This window comes from Mobula birostris, chromosome 20 (assembly GCF_030028105.1).
Source record: "Mobula birostris isolate sMobBir1 chromosome 20, sMobBir1.hap1, whole genome shotgun sequence".
Taxonomy (NCBI): domain Eukaryota; kingdom Metazoa; phylum Chordata; class Chondrichthyes; order Myliobatiformes; family Myliobatidae; genus Mobula; species Mobula birostris.
This window is the reverse complement of record NC_092389.1, coordinates 22,372,363-22,388,362: the sequence shown is the minus strand read 5'-3', so window position 1 is coordinate 22,388,362 and position 16,000 is coordinate 22,372,363.

Below are 16,000 nucleotides of genomic sequence, written 5' to 3'. Positions count from 1 at the left end.
TATATAAAAAAATAAGCATACTTAAGACACCCGGTCCTATCTATCCTTATTCTCTGACTCTGATATACTCAAAGCTCGCAGCGTTTACTATTTGTTATACGGTTGATCGAGTTCCCACTGGATTATCTATGGGTTACACAGCTCTTCCACTGTCGACCTGAAATTATCAGTGGCTGTCTGATGTCCGACCCCACTCCAATCCAGGGCGTTCATGTTAATACCGTTCCAGATGGCACCAAACTTTATCACGAAAGCTGCATTGGCTAAGCTGTTCCGTACTGTGATAACCTTTTCTGTGTTAGCTGCCAGTGACTTTGCGTTGATTGCAGTACACTGTATCTCACGGTCTGAGGGCTGAAAGACCCAGTTACATCTTGCTTGTGCTCCTCACTTGGACCGATACTTAAAATCATCGTTTAACTCTAAGGTTATCGTCCACCTGTATTATGCTGGATCTCTATTTTTCGAGTAATATATATGTCGATTTTTGACTACCGTTCCTATTTCCACTCTTATAACTAAGATGTATCAGTTTACGCCCTCTTTCCTTCCTCTCTCCCTGCCGCCAACATCTGCTTTCCTGTAATTGGTAGATTTGCTGCCGTGTCAAGCAAGACATAGTATTTAGCTACAGAAATTATAGGAGAGCCGTATTGCATCTGACGACTTTCAACTGCAGCGTCATAATATCTTGGAGTTGAACTCGTAGAGGCAGTAGCAATCTTGGATGCCTTCTAATTTTGAAATAATTAAGTTCGCGTATTGCCATAAAGTCATATTGTTCTGCCTACCTTTATGAACTGGTCTCAAATTCTGCCATAAACCAGTTTCATGTGTACACCTAACTGCAATTAAGACCGTGCTGAAGAATTTCAAGTACAGTTTGTAGATTATAAAATGGTGCTTCTTATGAAGGCCAAATTATTTTAAACAGGTAGCAGATTGAATAGAATGAAAATCGATATACAAAGGCTGGTAAAACTTTTTTTCTGCTAAAGGTAACAGAATTCATTATTGAATATTTACCCTCAACATTTGTGGATTGCTGAAAAAGTGCTATTATAAATGTGCTACTAATTATTAAGCATTGTAAAATTAAAACTTCTGAATTTCAAAGAATACACAATGGAATGTTATGGGACATAATTAAACTTAAAGCATTTTTAACTTTAGAATATTAGGTAAGTGAGAAACTTAATTCTACCTTCCCTAGATGAGTGCAGTTTATCTGCTTGTCTCTACAATTCGTTGCCCATTGAACTCTGATAAATGAAGAATGTTAAATATAGAGAGCCTAACTGACACAGAAAACAACAGTTGTCTTTTTAAAAACAGTTTAATTAACCAATTTTACCAGTTAGTTGGACCATATTCATGTTATTAACAGATCCCCTTTATTAGACATTTCTTAATTAAGCATTAGAGATTGTTATCCAAGAAAAGGCAATGGAAGTATCCAAATTGCATTCATGCAGCAAAAGGAAAGTGGTGTTCAGAAGTTTTAGAGCTTGTTGCCCTACTGAAGAGAGAATGGAGTCCAAGCCAAATCTACAGGAAGCCAAGTTTCTTGGACTTCCTCTGGAATCTAGCATATCAAAAATGGGAAGCTGGCCAGTAGAGGATGCAAGGGAGCAGATCCTTTTTAATTAGCTGAGATATGAAAGGGTAGGTGGTGCTTAATCAGGGGAAGGCCAAAGCAAAGGAGTTTGAGGGTTTCCTGTGAAATCTGTTTGGGGAATACTACTGATGCTCTGCCAACTGAGTATACATACAGTTTGATCCCAATGACTTCAGATTGGTATCCTTCCATAATGTATACCAGGATGACTTGAGGAAATCCAAGGTTAAACAAAATGTATATTTCTCCGTTGTCCTTTTTGTCACTGATTTGTCCTTGCATTAATAATATTTGGGTTGAGGTTAATGTACTTCATGTTCCTCTGTCAGTGACTTAAGGGATAAAATAAAATGTAACTTTTAGATTTTTTTTTACATAAGAACAGTCAAAATATAAGTAGTAGGTACAGGAGTGGACCATCTGGCCCTCTCGGCCTGTTCCACATTCAACAAGATCATGGCTGATTTAACTGTGCACTCAGCTCCACCCATCTACCATTTACCATAACCCTTAATTCCAATACAAAGCAAAAATCTATCTAACAGTGTCTTAAATGTATTTAAAGACGTAGTCTCTTTTGCTCCCGGGCAGAGAATTAGAATTCCACCAATTCACTACTCTCTGGGAAATGCAGTTTCTTCTCATCTCCAGCTAAATCAATTCCACCAAATCTTGAGGGTACGTTCTAAACTCACCAGTAGAAACAACTTTCCTGCCTCTCTCTCACTGATCCCTTTCATAGTTTTACATGTTTTGATAAGGTCCTTCCCTGATTCTTCTGAATTCCAGAGTATAGACCCAAATGACTTGATCTCTCCTCACAGGCTCACCCTCTCTTCTGAAGAATCAACCTTGTGAACCACCTCAAAAGCCCATGTGTCTTTACTCTGCCTGTATTCCTATCTTTCTCTACAATTTTGAACAAGTCTGAGAATGCTCTGCATGAAATGCCAGGTTGAAGCAGTTGTATTTGGATTGGGAACATCTGTCTCATTTGGATCTTTAACCTATCTTGTGACCAATTATTGAATCAATTAGATCTTCCATTAAGAATAACTGATGCTAAGTAGAAATCTGATACCATGTTTTTACATTTGAGTCAACACACAATATTTTAGAAAGATATTTATGTAGTTAAAGCTTGAAAGGTGGATAATTCAGGAAAAATTATTGCACTATCACTTTGTTCTTTGTATTATCATAAGTGCCTTGTGGCCATTATTCAACATTAACACAAATTTCATTGAGCAGTTATAACTGTTTGCTTGAAGTGTCCCTGAATAAGTAATTGGTAGCATATATTAAAATCACAAGAAAATTAGATTTTGGAGTTGTATCTGATTTAAAACCACAATAAAACATCAACAAAACCTTTAGAGCACATGTCAACAATGAAGCCTGTGTCTCTTGTGAAGCTTCAGTTTTTCCAGACTTTTAATTGCTTGTGTTTTCAGAGCACTGTTGTGAATATAAACACGTTGCACAATGGAGATTTCATTCAAAGGCTACAGGGATTCAAAATGTTGATCACTGTGAATATAAGTGATAGTTTCAATGAAGTTTGGAGTTTTAAGCCAGGCTTTCTGTGGTTGGATTTGTAGATTATTCTGTTATCTAAGATGTCTAACCTAAAATTTGTAACAGGTATTGGCATCTTGTAGGAAGAATTCATATTTAATGAAAACACACTGGTCTTGCAGTGCTGTGATTGCAATAAGGGCAGCATGGTAGCATAGTGATTCAATTCCTGCAGCTGTTTGTAAGGAGTTTTTATGTGCTCCCCATGAGTATGTCAGTTTTCTCCCAGTGGTCCAGTTTCCTCCCATATTCCAAAGACACAAGGGTCAGTAAGTGTTAGTAAGATTTGTGCATGCTATGTTGGAGCCAGAAGTAGGGCAACACTTGTGGGCTGCTCCCACCACATCCTCAGAATGTATTGGTCAATGACTCATTTCTCTGTGCATATGGCAAGTAAAGCTAATCTTTCAGCTTTTAAAGTTGTGACTTGGATTCTGCAACCTTTGCTGCCTGGAGGTTCAGTCCTTGAGCACCTACTATTTTGAATGTAAGATAATGGGGACAAGATATAATGGATGCTAATCAGTTCTCATATGAACTAAGAACAGAGATAATTCATTTGATATTTGAGTGTGCCCATGTTTCATAAATGAAAACAACAGCACTATAGCTCTCAAAAATATAAAATGGATATTCCTTGATTAAATTCCTCCTACTGGTCGTCACATTATGAAATGCATTCTGTCAAAGGCTGACAGCTTTATAGGAAACATAAATGTAGTAAAGTTGATGCGATTATAACATGGAAGAACAAACATTAAAACTAACTTCAAAACTAAATTTCAACTTATTTTCAATGTTTAAACATTTTAATATATATTTAGAAGGATTTCATATATCTTGCAACATTATTCAAATGTATGCCTTGTTTTCAATGATTTGGTAACAATGAAAAATTGAGCATATCCTTGGAAGCTAGAAGTTTCAACATCATCTGATTTGGCCTCGGGCATCTTTGGACCCCAAAAGATTTGATAAATTATGTACTTCAAATTTAAAAAAAAACTTTCATGTCGTATAGCTTGTTACCTGTTCATGGATCAGCACTATGATTAATAGGAAAACAGAGCTGCTGCTAAGAGCTATTTATCCACATGGAAAATTGCAGTAACAGAGGGAAAACTGTACTTAATAGTTGTGACTGTGTCATGGATGTAAGTGGAGTACGTTTTGAGGTTTCATCATGTGAACGGTTGGCATAATGGGAGTAATATTCCACTTAATCGTATCTTGGGTTGCACTTAAGCTTCTCAAAGTGGAATCTAATGAAGCTGCATTATTCATTCATTGCCACCTTGTTAGTGCACCACAGCTCTGAAAAGCTGTAAAAATAATCTCAAAGTCATAATCATCATAAAGTGACATTAAAGATTCCTGCACCTTTATTTGAGAAAGTCTATGAAGATTACTTTTGGATGACCTTGTGAAAGCGGTTGTCTGCAAACAGCATGCATTCAGAGTAGCCAAAAGTAGTGTGATTTCAATAAGTTAAGTATTTATATGCTACATCATTTGAGATTTTTACAGGGGGCCTAGGTACACTTTGCATTTTCACCATGGTGCAAAATTAGTTCAATTTTAACAGAGATGGAAACACAGTCCCAGAAGAACTGACCTCCTGAGTTAATAAAAATGGAAAAATGTGCTGTACGAATAAGAACTAGGTTAGTAGATTTACAATAAATAGATGCTGGTCTGTTGGATCGACTTCATACTGAGTGCTGGACAAACAGAAACTAGATTTTTAAAGGATGTACTGTATATAGAAGAAAAAGTCTCAAGCCCTAAAATGTTAAATGAATAAATCTAACCTCTGGTTGCCATCTCAAAAAGTAAGTACTTAACACAAGAACTCAATGATTTTTGTTTCATGTTTATTACTACTGTAATTCGACTTTCTGTGAGTTGTAGAATCAGTTATGTATTGAATATTCTGCAGATGCTGGAAAACTGAAATGTAAATTCTGAAAAACTAGCATGTTAGATAGCATCTACAGAGAGAGAGAGTTTGTTTTGGGTCAGTAACCTTTCAATAAATATTGGAAAAAGTTAAGAATCAAAAAATTATCCAAAGCAAAGGATGCAGGGAAAATCATTGAATGTATATTGATGAATGGGAGCAAAGTAATTATTAAAATTAATATTTGGTAATAGTTGGATTGTTTAAATGAGCAAACAAAAATCTGTTTCACTATAGATTAACCTGTCTGATAAGGGCAGTGCATTTAGTTAAAACTTTCAGCATTTGATGGGAAAGTTAAAATTCAAGACAGAATATCAAGTTGGATCCATCTGAGGAATTGAAAGCAAAGATAATAGTTGATGGGTTTGTTTTGCAATTTAAAGACCATTGGCTCTGGAGATTCACAAGGCCTTAGTGCATATTAATGATTTAGATTTAACTATAGATATGATTTTTTTAAAAAAGTCTTGCGCGAACTGGCTGGAGAAATGTAATTAGCTGGGTCTAGAGAGAGGCAGAATCATGTTTATTATCACTGACATATGTTGTGAAATGTGTTATTTTGCAGCAGCAGTACAGTGCAAAAAGATACAATTACTAAGTTACAATATGTAAATAAATCAATAATGTGAAAGAAGAATAGCAGGGCTGTGTTCATAGATCATCCAGAAATCTGGTATAGGGGAAGACACTGTTCCTAAAATATTTAGTGTAGGTCTTCAAGCCCCTGTACAACCTCCCATGGTAGTAATGAGAAGGTAATAACGTGAATAACCCATTTCCCTTGGTCTCATATACCCCTTAAAAATGGAAGACATAGAATGAAAGTGATTAATAGAATGTTAGAAGGGCAAATAGGGAAAAAGGGGGGGAGGGGACTTACCAGAGGCTGGGGCAGTGGGGGGGGGGGGGGGTGGTCGTGAATCTGGAATTAATTGCATAGAAGGATGGCAGAGTCAAAAACATTGGTTGTTTAAGAGAAATACTTAGATATGCATATCAAGAGCTGTAACTTGTCTTGTAAGGCTGTACACTTAGTGCTGGGATAGCTTTTCCTCTGTGGGTCTGATGGGCCAAATAGCTGTGTTGTAAATATTCTATGTTTCTGTTCCCCAATGGGATAATGATGCATGCCTTCGCTCATATTTTTTTTTGTTGATGTCATCATTGAAATGTTTGCTTTACTAGTCTTTTTGTAGAGATTGCCAAGTTGAGTCATGCTGAAAAATTACTTTCTTGAAAAAGAAATTAAAGTCAGTCATTGGATGAATAGTAATTGGTGGGTTGGGATGAATGGGAAACACATTGGGTCCCATGGGACTTATGCAAGCAATTCTCTACTCCTATCATAAGGTTGGCAAATCTCAAAACATCAAAAGCAAGATAAGTCTGCAACTAAAATAATCATTAGTTAGTGCTACTGTAATCAACTGCAGCTTCAGCACTCATTAATGTCAACGTATTGTAGAGAAGGAAGGAGCCTTTGCTAAGGCAGTTGCTTATGGATGTTTAGTAATTGTTGATTTTTGGATGTGATAAAAATGTTGGAAGCACTCAGCAGATTTGGTAGTATTGTCAGAGGGAGACAGTTCACATTTCTTGTCTGTAATCTTGGAAAATATTATGACTGTAACAGGATTTAAGGAAAATTTGAAGACAATTGGGAGGTAATGGAGAATAACAAGTGTCCTGGGACAGGATGATAAGATGGTGCAAGGTGAGAGAGGTTGGAAATGGAATATAAAGAACCTGGGTATACAGGAACTATAGGTGGCAACAGGAAAATTTTAACAACTCTGAGAAATGTGTAGTCTGTAGTTATATGATGTGATTTTAAAAATTTAAATATGAGGTTATTGCAGAATGTAATTCTGTTCCTTGAAGTTTTATTGAGCATCATTATAATAGCATAATAACTGGAGGTCAGACTAAAAGCAATGCAGACATTAAAATAGGAAGTGACTAGGTACAGGAGCATGTCAAAGTAACTCTAATTATAGGACCTAGCTTCTGACTTGAAAGAAATGCATCTTTCTCATAATAGGAAGCTAAGTTGTCCAAGAAAGAAGCAAAATAATATAATAAAAGCTGCCAAACTCTTTTTGTTCAATAATAATATTGCCATGCTTTTAAAACTCATGGGAATTGAGATGAAGATGACATCCTGTAGATAAGTGTGAGCCCTTTCATTCATAGAATACTTAGATGTTTTTATGTCATTTTGCAAGAATGTCAAAATGACCTTTTATAAACAAGGTTGGCGTGTTATTTTAAGAAATCTTAAAATGAATCAGCATACCCATTAAACTAGATGTCTTCAAGATGCCCTCAACTGGAAGACAATAATCTCTCTCTTTGTGAAGCTTATAAAAGAACTAAAAATCACCTGGCTACTTAAGCAGACAGCTTATTCTGCTGGCAAGTTCTCAGCCTGACAGGTATAATGGCTCCTTTACTCAATGGATAGTGATTGTGAGCTTTGTTGTTTAAAAAAAAATGCCAAATAACTTGAAGAAATTTCATTCCCTTGTAAATTGTAGAATAACATTTTTGTAACAGGAAACATGCTGTTTCTGCTGGTCAGTTTTAATTCTTACTATCAATAAATATGTCAGAAGGATGGTATGGTGAATATAAATGGTCTCTCATGATTGTGGATTACCCCTTCAAACATTAAAAGAACAGTCTTCTGTCTGAAGTTGGAGAAACTCTAACATTATCAACTTCTAAACAGTTACAGAATGGAGTAGTTCTGGGCCTCTTAGAGGCTAAACTTCATTAGAGGTCATTGCTTTAGTTGAGATTAAGTGGCTCCCACATGAATCATAACCCACTCTATGGAAGGGTATTGATTCGAGAATACCTTGTGATCTCCAGCTTCATTGAAAAGGTGGCTGAAGGTTGCATTGTTCATTCAGCACTTAACTTTCACCTGGGATTTGATTATTGTTCAGAGAAAGTTCACAACAGAACTGTTTTGAGCCAAGGTTCAGTTGTGTGCTTCATGATGGTTTGAACTGGAGATCTATTCTGCTATCATGTCAAGGCATGAAGTCGCTAAACATCAAGTCCTAGCATTAAATTGAATGCATTTTTGCAGCAAACGAATTGACATCTCATTGAACATAATACAGAGTTTCCTTGTAGATGGAGGGATGGCTGTTAATTCCTTCTTTGTACAGGAGCAAAAGACATTGTTCTATTTCCAAATATAAAATGTTTTGCAGAATTTGGTTGGTAAATTGATAGAGAAGTTACTGTGAGGCAGGATTTATGAACATTTGGAGAGGCGTAATATGATTAGGAATAGTCAGCTGGCTTTGTCAAAGACAGGTCATGCTTTATGAGCCTGATTGAATTTTTTGAGGATGTGACTAAACACATTGAAGGTAGAGCAGTAGATGTAGTGTATATGTAGTGTATATCAGCAAGGCATTTGATAAGGTACTCCATGCTAGGTTTACTGAGAAAGTAAGGAGGCATGGGATCCAAGGGGACCTTGCTTTGTGGATCCACAATTTGCTTGCCCACAGAAGGTAAACAGTGGTGTAGATGGGTCATATTCTGCATGGAGGTCGGTGACCTATGGTGTGCCTCAGGGATCTGTTCTGGGACCCCTACTCCTTGTGATTTTTTATAAATGACCTGGATGAGGAAGTGGTGGGATGGGTAGTAAATTTGATGGTGACACAAAGGTTGGAAGGTTGTTGTGGATAGTGTGGAGGGCTGTAAGATGTTACAGCAGGACATCGATAGGATGTAAAACTGGGCTGAGAAGTGTCAGATGGAGTTCAACCTAGATCAGTGTGAGGTGGTTCATTTTGATAGATCAAATATGATGGCAGAATATAGTATTAATGGTAAGACTCTTGGCAGTGTGGAGGATCAGAAGGATCTTGAGGTCGGAGTCCATCGGACACTCAAAGCTGCTGCACAGATTGACTGTGTGGTTAAGAAGGCATACGGAGCATTGGCCTTCATCGATCACGGGATTGAGTTCAAGAGTCGAGGGGTAATGTTACAGCTCTATGGGACCCTGGTCAGACCCCACTTGGAGTACTGTGCTCAGTTCTGGTCGCCTCACTACAGGAAGGACATGGAAACCATAGAAAGGGTGCAGAGGAGATTTACAAGAATGTTGCCTGCATTGTGGCGCATGTCTTATGAGAATAGGTTGAGTGAACTCGGCATTTTCTCCTTGGAGCGATGGAGGATGAGAGGTGACCTGATAGGTGTATAAGATGATGAGAGGCATTGATCGTGTGGGTAGTCAGAAGTTTTTTCCCAGGGCTGAAATGGCTAACATGAGAGGACACAGTTTTAAAGTGCTTGGAAGTAGGTACAGAGGAGATGTCAGGGGTAAGCTTTTTACACAGAGTGGTGAGTACATGGAATGGGCTGCCAGCGACGGTAGTGGAGGCGGATACAATAGGGTCTTTTAAGAGACTCTTAGCTAAGTACATGGAGCTTAGGAAAATAGAGGGCTATGGGTAACCCTAGGTAATTTCTAAAGTAAGTACATGTTCAGCACAGCATCGTTGGCCAAAGGGCCTGTATTGTGCTGTAGGTTTTCTGTGTTTCTATGTTTTCTATGAATTTGTCATGTTAACTTGCTGCTAAGATGGCCTAATGTCATTTGACAAAACTATACCCTTGATAGCTGAGTTAGAGCATCCCCAGAAGTTACCATCTCATCTGATCTAGGCAACAACATACTTCCAATATTGCAAATGGCATTTTTACATCCACATCCTCAAAATGGCATTCATATTTTCAGTGGCTGTGTAATTTTTTTTAAAAAAGAAAATTAACAAATGGGTTTTGGAACTTGTGTACAAGTTTAGAATATAATGTCCATTCCTAATTCTCCTTAATTATATTTATCTTCAGTTGCTATAGTACTTTGGGCAAAGGTGCTCCTATGATTTTGTTGGATAAGGAATTCTTGGATTTTGACTCTGGAGAGATGGTGGTGGGTTTCTAATTTGGGATGCTGTGTGATGTGGAGGGGAACTTGCAGTTCATGGCATTCCCATTGCTCCCATGCTGGTATTTCTGGCAGACAAAATTGGGGGAGGGGACCTTCTGCCAAAGAATCTGCTGTTTAACTCTCAGTTTTTGAGCAACAGGATGAATTCTTGGGCTTCCATATCTTGTGCAGTTTAATTATTCTGCAAAGGTTCCACTTTATTAACCAAGCTGTTGTCCAAATGGAAGTGTAAGCAGTACTTTTGCCTCTTGGTGTTTGCTCTTGGCTGGCAACCAAAGGCACATCCATGCCTTGCAGATTGGGATAGCAATGACATAATATTGTCACTTACAATATCTTGGTTGTTTCTGAGAAGAGAATAATAGTTCATTAACCATGGATTGTTTTATCTAATTCATCAGTACTGGTAGATCATTTTAGATTTGTCACTAAATTTTAACAAGACAGCACATCTCCTAGCTTAATAGCTCTTACTAGTTTTAAGTAAATTGATTTTTTAAAAAATAATCTTGTTTAAATTTCATTTGTGTAGATAATGGGAAATAAATTAACAGGTTTGTATGTATCAGAAAAATGTAAATCAATGCAGTCAGAACATAAGGGAAGTATTCAAATATGATCTCTAGAACAAAGTTGTGTGAGAATGCTGCTACCATTTCACGTTTCCCACATGTTCCATTCTATTTCACTGAAGTCAATATAATTAATGTCAGAAGGGGAATATGACTGATGAATGATAGACTTGCATGGGTGTATTTCCGTTGATCAAAACTGCATTTCTTCCTCATGAAGCGTGATTCTTGAGCCGAGGATTACAAAAACATGCCTTCTGAAGGGTGATGTCAAGAAGGTGATGGGGGTCACTTGTTATTTGGGAGGTGCAAGTCCAGATTTGGAATCTGAAGAAAGCTGTTTAAGGGTATAAATAGCCCAATCTCTAAATGTTAGCAATGATAGTTTTGTTTACAAAATTACTCAGGGTTTATAACCAGAAGTGTAGATTTAAAAAAGAGAAAGTTGTATTTAGAACATAAGAATTACTTATTTAGTGTAGAACAGGCCTGTCCAGTCCAACGAGCTGCACCATCCAACATCCCACCTATTTAACACTAGCCTAATCACAGGCAAATTTACAATGACCAATTAACTTACAAACCAGTATGTCTTTGGATTGTGAGAGGAAACCGGAGCACCTGGAAGAAACCCATGCGGTTCACAGGGAGAATGTACAAACTCCGTACAGGTGGTGCTGGAATTGAACTTTGAACTCTGAACTCAGAAATGCCCTGAACTGCAATTGCACCTCAGCAACCACTACTACCATGGTACCCAGGTTGATAGACCTAGGGCCATGTGGCCTACTCCAGCTATCAGCCTGCTCTATTGTAAACCAGGAACCCACCTTCTTTTCCACCAATATCCCAGATCTATTGACCTTTGTGGTAGTTCACACATCAAAGTTGCTGGTGAACGCAGCAGGCCAGGCAGCACCTCTAGGAAGAGGTGCAGTCGACGTTTCAGAAGGGTCTCGGCCTGAAACGTCGACTGCACCTCTTCTTAGAGATGCTGCCTGGCCTGCTGCGTTCAACAGCAACTTGGATGTGTGTTGCTTGAATTTCCAGCATCTGCAGAATTCCTGTTGTCTGTGGTAGTTCAAATGTGTTCATTCATCTCAGTTCTAAATAGCCTGCCCCTTACAAATTTAGTCCACTTGGTTCTGGACTACTTGGGTAAATGAAACATCTTCCATAAATCCGGCTTTTTAATTTTAAAACAATATTTGTTCCAATGACATTTCCTCTTATTCTCAATGTTAAAGAATTCCAGTCCCAGTCTTAAACTCTGCTTGTGATATCACTCCCCTACTCCAATAATCCCTGGACCAGTCTCATAAATCTGTCTCAACCATTGGTTGAAACTGATTACAGAGTACAGATTTACTTGCCTTTATGTTAAAGTCTGGGTCAAATTGAAAAGGTCAGGTTGGCGGGGCTGGAAGCAAGGGACGGATAAAGCTTGGAGGTTTACTCAACTCTGCACCAAACTGAGGCTTTGGCCAGCAACTAATAGGTTCCTAGACCGGCTGTGACAAGCTTTGTGGCTGTGGACTCACTTTCATTTCTGAATGTTATTTGCTTACTTTCACTGTTTGCACCATCTGTTTTTTTTTCTCCTCCTGCAGATTGAGTGTTTGGTCTTTTTATTGGGTTCTATTGGGTTTCTCTGTTTTGTGGCTGCCTGTAAGGAGACGAATCTCAAGGTTGTATAACGTATACGTACTTTGATAATAAATGTACTGAGATGAGGGGGAAAGGTTATGGAGTTCCAGTGAAGATCTGCAAGGATGACACGGGAAATGTCAGGGAAAGATGAACAAACATTTTCAAGAGAGGTTTGACCCAATACAGGTTGTTTTTTTTTAAATACAAAAGATTTTCTAGCAAGTTTCCATTTGTGAGGAAGAAAACTGTAGGGTATCAGTTTTAACTAAGAAAGCCAACACAAAATTGAAAAGGAACATCCTTAGCTAAAGAACTGTGAGGATATTGAGCCCATTCTTACTTTGAAGAGTGAAGTATTTACAGGAAAGCTGGACAAAATGCAAGAGTTACTCTAATAGATTAAAATGAGGGTAGACAGAGTTGAGTGGAGCAGATATGCAGGGTGAGCTGGTTGGGCCAACTGGCCTTGATCTGTACTATGTATCTTGTGTGTAATTCAATCAACAGCTGGATGAGCAAAAATATATGCAGATGTGCAGTGTTTCATGAAAAATGACAACTTGGTCTATGGAAAATAACTGTTCATTTTCTACTCCAATCAGCATAATGTGCTAGTGAAATGGTGAGTACATTTTACTACTTCACGCAGTGACATTTGGGGGATCGGAGGCTGAGGGATTGTAATAGCTTCCAGGGATTATGCTTGCAGTGGATCACTGGATTTAGTCAAATGAAATGTATCTTTGTCAAGTGAAAATTGATGAATGCAATTCAGCAGTAATTTAGGGAAGTAAGTTTCCTGACAACATTCATCACCCTTGCCGTTTCTTGCAGTATAATGCCCACTTTCTGTGATCGGACTTCTAGCTTTTTATTTTGAAAATGGTCCCTAACACTTTGTGAGAATCTGACTATTAATGAACGATCCATAGATGCAGGAAGCAGTCTAAACCTGCTTTGCACTATGTTGACAACATTTTTGTTGCTTTCATTCCCTTCTGTGTGAGAACACATGGTGAAATTTCAACACAAGCCTATAGACTGGAGTGCTTTGTAAAGGGGCAACACAAATAAATGCAGAAAATGCTGGAAACACGAGGCAGACAGCATATGTGGAAAGAGAAGATGTTTGTATTACAGGTTCGAGATCCCTCATCAGAAGTTGAAAAGGAAAGACCAAGAAGATTGATGAAAAAAGATGGCATCAGCCGATAACTTGACCAAAGGTGATGTCCTTTAGACAGTTCACAAAGCTACTTCATTTACTACTTTCAAATATGATTGTTACTATCGTAACCTGTGATTTACATTTTGATGTGTTCTCTGCAAGCCCATGATCAACTCCATTTCTTGCCAATCTCACCTGCTTAAAGCATAGAGCAAGATTGAAATCTGAGAATGAGAGTGGATGTTTAGCACTGTCTACCTGCATTTCACCAGTCTCTCTCTCTCTCTCTCCCCCCTCCCCTCTTGCTGCTCCCAGTGGAAGATGCCTGGGTTTGACCTGTCCCTCTATCCCTTTTGCTTAATGGTGCTAGAGTCTTGGGTCTTGGGCAAGGCTTGATCAATGCAGTTTGTGGATCAGACTCTGAAGTTCATATTACGGTGTGCTTCTGATTATTCCTTTTAGTTAATTGCTATTTTCTGCAATTTTGATCAGGCGGACTGGCTCCGGAGGAACCTGCAGTCAATGAACGACACAGCGCTAAATTGAACTGAACTAAAGCTAAACATTCCTGGACTGTTTCAATGACTCTGGTTTGGTGTTTTGTATTGTGTTTTCACTTTTGTTTAAAACCATTTGTGCAATTTTTTTTTGTGCACATTGGTTGTTACACATTTTCTTTGAGTTCCATGGTGATTCTTCATGAATCAAGGTACAAAGACACATAATCAAGAGTCACACACAGTAAGCACGCACAAGATTACAATCTCGTAATATGAGTCCTGAGGCCCCAGTGACACCAGGGCTTGATGCATACAAGTCAACAAACCCATATAACCCCATATGTTACATACTGCATGGATATCTTGTGACTGTCTTATGAGTATGATGTAACTGAGTATCTGATGAGCATGATGTAATGGTCTTGTGGATGTCACATAATGTAATATTCCTGCCGATGTGAGGTCACATGTGGACATGTCCATGACAGGTATAAAAGGGAGACCCCTGGTGTGACGCAGTTAGTTTCAGTTGAATTGTTGTTTGCTACTCCGTTATGCTGCGTATTCGTCTTATGCGTATGCTGCAGTTCATTTTTAAACCAGAGTTTTACTTACTATTTTAAGGTAGAACCTTTGTGCTTGCAGTTTCAACAATGTCTGCCAGGTTTTTGTTTTAGTTTTACCTTTGCAGTTCAGTATTGGAGAGTGAAGACCTTTATAAAAGTACAAGACCCGAAGGATTGAGAAAAGTTGATGTCATTCGGCAGTTTCATAAAGGATCAACTTTATTGAGTCTTCGGTCAAGAAACAATGATCTGCATCTGAGATAACTCTGCCAAAAGAGCAAGGAAGTTTGTGCAGGGTTCGCTCGCCAGGAAAAGGTCAGTTTCTTTTAAGCCGTTTATTTCCTTCGTCATGAATCCTTTGGACAGAACCAGCAGAAATGTCGGGTCTATGAAGAAATCCTTCTCCAAGAAGTCTTTCCTTATTGACTGTGTAAATCTCTTGGACTTTCGAATTTACCGTTCTAAGAATTGTTCGAATTTACCACTTTAAGAACTGTTTTCGCATTTACCCTTTTAAGAACTGTTCCAGAGTTGCCGTATAGCAGTTATCTTCCCATTAAGTTAGACGTTTAAATACATTTCGCTATTTTTGAGCAGAGTTTAATAAATATTTGTTGGTTTTATAAAACCTGACTCAATTCTACATTCATTGTTGCCGGTCACGTGACACGTATAACCCCAGCACAACGATATCTTCTGTTGACTCGCCCCTGACGCCAACTAGGTAACACCATAGCTTTGAGGCCCAGTCCTTGCCTCAACTCCAGAAACTAAAGAGGTCTTGTGATCACAAGAAAAGTGACCAAGAAGGCCACGCGCTATTTGACTGTGAGCCTCCATCTTGGGCAACAGCACGTTGCGAAGCTCCTTCAATATCTCCGCCAGCGAACAACTCGCTGGTAGTGTAGACCTGCAGTTCTTTAAGTTCTTAACATATAGCAGGATCTTCCAATTATTAGACATATGATTAAGTATAACGGTAGCACCTTTTATGCCAGTGGTGCCACCATCTTGCTAGAATCAATTGTTTCGTGGCTGTCTGTGGGGAAGACGAATCTTAGGGTTGTATACTATATGTATACTTTGATAGTAAATGTACTTTGACTCTTTGAACAAGTTATCACAGCTAATTTATTTCTTTCCCAGTTCTGATCAAAGTTTGTGGACCTGAAACAGAAGTTTTCTCTTTCCACAGACGTTGTTCAGCCTCGTGACTGTTTCCAGTGATTTTCTTTCAGGTTTCCAGCATCTGCTGTTATTTTGACTGACGTAAATATATAAATAACCAATTTAAATAATGTCCTCCCAGTTGCTTCAGTAAGTAGCTAAAGTTTTAAATTGCTTCAAGATTATAGAATTTAACAGTATAGGTTGTATTCATAAATGGTTAATTAA